Here is a 6,000-nt window from a genome sequence, read left to right as displayed (position 1 = left end):
GGGCAACACATCACCCCTCCTTCCCCCCCCCCCAACATCCTTTGAATTTTTAGCACCCGTAAACACCCCGAGGGTACCGGTTGCTTTGAAGTACTCTTGTCCTGGCCCTGGCCCTGCTCTTACCTTGAGCAGCGAGAGCTGGGAGCAGGACTGTGCCACCCTAAAGGTCACCCACCGCCTAGGTCCCTCCACGGGCCGCCCTGAGGGCAGGAGTGTGGGCAGCCACAGCAGAGCAGGTCATTTCTAGACCCCGCACACTTTCATGAACTCTCCTTATTTATTTTTTCCTCCCAGCTTTTGAAAGGAAAGCATGATTGCGTTGGCTGAGCAAAAAAGTTGGTACCCTGTGCCTGGTGGGGTGCCTGGGAGTCAGCCTGCATGGCCACAGCAGTGACAAAAAGGTGACACGGGCATAGCCGGCTGCGGCAGTCCCCGAGGCAGTGCTCACGGAGGCAAGGCAAGCCGGCTCTGGCGGCACTTCTCTGTGCTGAGGTTGGGTTATCACAGCCACAAATGGCTCCTTACAGCGGCCCAACTTTAGGCAGGAGGGACTGTCTTCAGTCTAGCTCGGACCCTTCTCCTTGCTTCTCGGCCTCCTGCCAGCTCTGGGGAGCCCGTGCTTTAGACCGATTCTCTGATCTCAGCTGACAGAAATGCAGGTTGTCTTTCTCTGTCCTTAAAAGCCTGTACCTATTTTTCTTCTTCCCTTTTTGTTTTCTTCTCTCCATTCTCAGGTTTGCAGCCTCAGGATAAGAGCAAGGATCTATACTGGTTTTAGAGCTGTCCTTCACTCTTCTTCCCCTGGCTCTCCCCTGTAGATCTCTGCCTGTTAGCCATGGTGGCATTCAGAGCTGAAATCGGGTCGGTTTGTAACAGCTTCTGATCTTGGTTTGCAGCTCGCCGTTACTCCTTCTGTGGTGGATCCCTTCTGAGCTGATGTGCTGACTCAAAGACTCTCAGATCCCCCCTTGCCCTTTTCCAAGCCCACTGGGGCTCTGCAGCTCGGGGAAAGACAACGGGACTTAAAAGGACCTGGCATTGCAAGGACGGTACTTTAGACTTATTTCGGAGGGGAAAATCCTTCTGTTGCGAGAGGAGAGAGCCAAAGACGTTGAACTTCTATTTAAGCAGACCCCACACCCAGGACTGCAGTCAGACTACTCTAAAAGAGTCAAATGACGTCATGGACGGTGATGCAAAACCACTGGCCTTCGTACAGGGGGCAGAGGAAATCACAGGGTGGTTGGTTTTTTTTTAGTGGTGTGAATATTTTTTTTATGGCAGTGAAAATTATTTCTCGAATGCAAACGTGGGAAAGCTACACAGCAGTTTTGAACTGGATTTTTACTTTGCATTATAGAAAAGTAAAAGGAGAAGAAACTGGAACTCACAAACGTTTTCAGACTGTCAAGGAACTGCTCTGATTTTTCAGCTTTGTGGTTGTGAGTGGCAAGTATCTGGCCGGGGCCACCTGCCCTGGGCTTACAGAGATGCAGCTGTTCCACGCACAACTGCTCAAACCCCAGAAATACGAAAACCAAGGTGGCACTTCTCAGAGTCTGGCACGACATTTGCGTTGGATATATAACGGTTGTCCGGTTGTGTTTTCTGTGGGTTTTTTTTTTTTACAAGAAACATTTTTCTGGTGAAAGTAAAAGCCTCTTAAAGCAGGGGGAGAAAGGAAAGCCGTGAAGAACAGCTCGCCCTCAACCTGACAGCCTTTAAGGGGAACACCAGAAGGAAAGGCACGTGATGGACAATAGGTCTGAGTTGCCTCTAACATTTCTCTTTGTCTACTTGTTTCTGTCATTTTGTCACTTTAATAGTTGTTTTGTTTTGGTTTTTTGAAAGGGGGAATAAGATATCTATTTAACAGTAGGAAAGCTGCATTAAAGCTGTCTCCTTCTTTCACCCTGTGTGTGCTTTTATGAAGAATTAAAGCTAAATAAGAGAAATGAGGCAAATTGGAAACATCAGGATGAAACAGGAAAAATACCTGTTGTGTGGATGAAGTGAGTTATTTTATTACTTTGCATTAAAGATAAATAGAAATCCTAGCAGTTGAAAATATTTTCTTACTGAGTAAAAAATACAGTGATATATACAAAAGTTAAGAAAATGCAAGTTTGTGAGAGTGCTACATTTTAGTGTATGGTGTACCTGCGAGGTGGGTTAAGGTAAGGGTGCTGCTCCAATAACAGATGTTTCTTCATAAAGCTGATGGAAGAGGGGACTGCAGCATTCAGCATTGCTATTGAACTGATAAATTAAAATGCTTTTGTAGGGTGATGAATAATTAATGAAACAGCGCAGAAACGTCCATTTCCCCCCCATACGTAAAAGCTGACTTTTTTACAGGCAAAACATCTCATCCCCAACGCTACCATGTTTTGATTTGTTCTGGGTTTTTTTTGTTTGTTTTTTTTTTTTAAATATGATGTCTTTGAAAGCTGACAATGTTCAATGCATGTAAGAGGAGACTCCTAACATTACCCCTCTGACACGAGGAGAAGCAGTAGAAAATGGAATTTTGTGCTGTGATGAAAGTTTTTACCTTGCAACACCCTCATATAATCTGGCATAATGTTCATCACGTGTCAGAAACGGAGTTATGAACAAACCAAACTCGCTCCTCCTAGGTTTTGGCTCACAATAACTCAAATTCTGGGAAAGAATAGGAATCCTAATAGTTAAGAGTATGATACAGCAGTGTGAGTAAATACCGTGAGAAGCTGGCAAGGAGCAACGTGCGCAGAGCATCCCCGGCCAGAGCTCGGCAAATGGCTGGAGGTGACGTGCCATGATCCCTTCAGCCAGACGTACCCCTGAGCATTTCGCCCTCAGACTCCCATTAGCCAGAGCCCAGACAAGCTGGAAAGGGCAAGGGAAGGACTCCACGATTTATATTACCGGTTAAACCAAAAATGTTCTGAGGCATCTATCAAGGAAGAAGGCACCAGCACTTTGCAGGAGAAAAGTAATTAAAAATAGCATTTAACTTTATTGCTGTAGAGGCTTAGAGATAACAGGATCATTCTGTGTGCATTTGTCTGTGGGATGTCTTAGCCTGTTTTTAAAGTGTTTTTTTTAAAAAAAAAAATATATTAATCTGGTTCTAGCATTTGTTGTTTTTCACCACAATTGTTTCCTTTTTCTTTCTTCCCCTCTCCCCCTGCAATTCATAATTAGGAGGGCTGGGCAATACGTTTGGAAATATTAATGTAAGCAAAAAAGTCATTTACTTCATTGGCATTTACAATTCATTTTGACTGCGACCATTTTCAAGCATGAGAATTTATGCAATGAGTATGTGAATATTGGTATCGTCATTTGTTCTCCGGTTACTCTTTTTTATCGTTGCATTTTGAAAGCAACCAAACACCAAAGCCGAGATTGTGGCTCAAGGTGTTAGATGTTGTGCAAACAACTTTTTTTTTTTAAATACTCCTACTACAGACGGATTGCAACCTGAAGGAGCAGGTGCCCTATTTTGGCTAACCCTTGCAGAGTTTTGCTCACTCAGTGTGATTCTGACTGCGGGAGCACTGCTCGCAGCACCTATCTCAAAGGCTTGGGAATGAGTCTTTGCAGGACTTGAGCCACAGCTCCTAACGCCGCAACAGTGCAAATAACCTCGGTGCCATTTGGCAAGTCTATTTTATTCCTCTTTGCCTCATAGTTTATGACTTGCTTAATCATGAATGCTTGTGGGGAATCTGGAAATACAGAAGAAACCCTTCTTATATGTTACATATGTCTTTTCCATCATGTTCTTAACATCACATGCCGAAAGAGCAGGGCTGCGAGTCCCCAGTCCCGCAGCCCGAAGAGCAGATCCTCCCGGTGCCCCTTCCCCAGTGTCGTGTGAAGGTTACCACCGGCTCATGCTCTCTAGCTGCCCACCTGACAGATAGATGAGCCCAGCTGGGACAGACGAACAGACTCAGCTCCTGACCCGTTCGGGCAGACCCTGGGGCAGGAGGCAGAGGGACAGGATCTGCTGGAAAGAGCGACGGCTCTAGGCATAGCGAGAGTGAGAGCAGTTTGTGAGAGTTTGCAGAGAGAGCCGTGGGCATATTCACCACAGACATTTATTTCCCATTCTGAAAATAACTGAAACTTAGCCAAGCGCTTAGGGATATCATTTTAATGAACTTGGAGGTTAACATTCATCTGTCAAGGAAAGAATGGAAGTGGGGACAGTACATGGTATTTGTCGTTGCAGTCTCCACTTTATTTTAACCAGTGTTTCGCTTCAGTACAGCTGGAGTTGCAAGAACACAGCACGGACCTCTTTAGACACATATACATGTGCCCCTGCACTTACAGTCTAATGTTGGCGAGCTTTAGGGTGACGTTCCTTACTTCCCGCCTCCTTTTCCAGTGGGTTTTCCATAGGAGCCCCCAGCAGAGGAGGAGGAGGGGAGGAGAGAGAAGGTGAAAGAGAGTCTGAGTAATCCCCTGTGCCTCCCCCGGACCGTGTGCCGCCTGTCTCTGGGGAAATGTATCTGCCCTGTCTCCTCCTTGGGTCAGGAGGGACTGCCGTCCCTTCTCGCCTTCCCTTTGAAGTCCTATTTAGGTGCATGACAAGCTCTAGTGAGGGCTTAAAGGTTGGTCCCTTCCTAGAAGGGACGCAAATGCTGCTGGTGGCTTTGGTGCACCAGGGTTCTCTGACTGGCAGTTCTCGTACATCTTTTTCTGGGCAAGGGCTGTAATTAACGTGCCCTTTTGATTACAGAAGGGCGAGCCAGCTCCTCTGGGGGATTGTGGTGTCCTGGCTGGCTTCCCTGGCCTGCCACCCAGAGGAGCAATTGCAGCAGGGGAAGGAGAGAGGCTTGCGGTGTGATTATTTGGAGGAGCGAGGCATTGATTTTGTAGGCTAGGCAATTTTCCATAGGGAAATGGGAATAGGGGATAGTTAAAAGAAAAAGAAAAAAAGGGGGGGGGGGGGGAAAAAGGAAAAAAGAAAGGAGGAAAGGAGAAAGAAGAGAGAAGAAAGAAGAGAGAAGAAAGAAGAGAAGAAAGAAGAGAGAAGCAAGAAGAGAAGCAAGAAGAAAAGAAAGAAGAGAGAAGAGAGAAGAGAGAAGAGAGAAGAGAGAAGAGGAGAGAAGAGAGAAGAGAGAGAAGAAAGAAGAGAGAAGAAGAAAAAAGGAAAAGAAAAGATAAAAGAAAAAGGAAAAGGAAAAAAAGAAAAAGGAAAAGGAAAAGAGAAGAAAGAAAAAGAAAAAACTTTATTTCAGTCAACCCTCAAGCTTTGGGGCTACAGCCTTGGGAACCAAATTGTTAATTTAGCTCCCAGCACAGTCAGGCTCTTCTGTAAACCAACTGCACTGTCGAGCAGCTGAGGCTAGCAGGCTCCCCCGCTTCATGTGCGTCTCCCATCATACAGGAGGCGTTAGTTACCTTTGCAGTGCACCTTCTGCTGCCTCCACAGCCAGGCACAATCCATGAATCATGTGCACCAAACCTGTGAGCACATATTGTTATGGAGAGGCAGTGGGGTGCCGTGCTCCTCTCCTCCTGCCCCTGCCCTCTCTGCGGGAGAGGGGAAGGTGCTGGAGGAGCCCATGCAGGGTGCAGGAGTGCAGGGTGTAGGCTGTAGGGTGCAGGGTGCAGGGTTGTAGGGGTGTGCACCCCTGGGCCCCACTCTCATGCACGGGCACCTCCTTTTGCCGTGCTCACAGCTGCAGCTCACAAAAACCCAGGCTGACCGGGGACTGGAGCGCTTCTTTAGGGATGTGTTAGGTGCTTATTTACATTCATGGTAAAGGCAGGATAAATGCAAACAGGAGGGCTGTCCCCCGAGGAGATGTAACACCATGGTGGATGTTCCTGAGGGTGCCCCATCTCCTCCACTGCATGGCACGTTCCCTCCTGCCCCACTTGGCTCAGGTACAGCTGCAAGGCACCCTCCCCATTCAAGTACACACCCTCAACTTTTCCTCTCCTCTCCTCTCCTCTCCTCTCCTCTCCTCTCCTCTCCCTCTGCATCTCATCCCC

The sequence above is a fragment of the Charadrius vociferus genome, unplaced genomic scaffold (genome assembly GCF_000708025.1).
Source record: "Charadrius vociferus isolate BGI_N301 unplaced genomic scaffold, ASM70802v2 scaffold230, whole genome shotgun sequence".
NCBI lineage: Eukaryota > Metazoa > Chordata > Aves > Charadriiformes > Charadriidae > Charadrius > Charadrius vociferus.
This window is presented reverse-complemented; position numbering follows the sequence as displayed.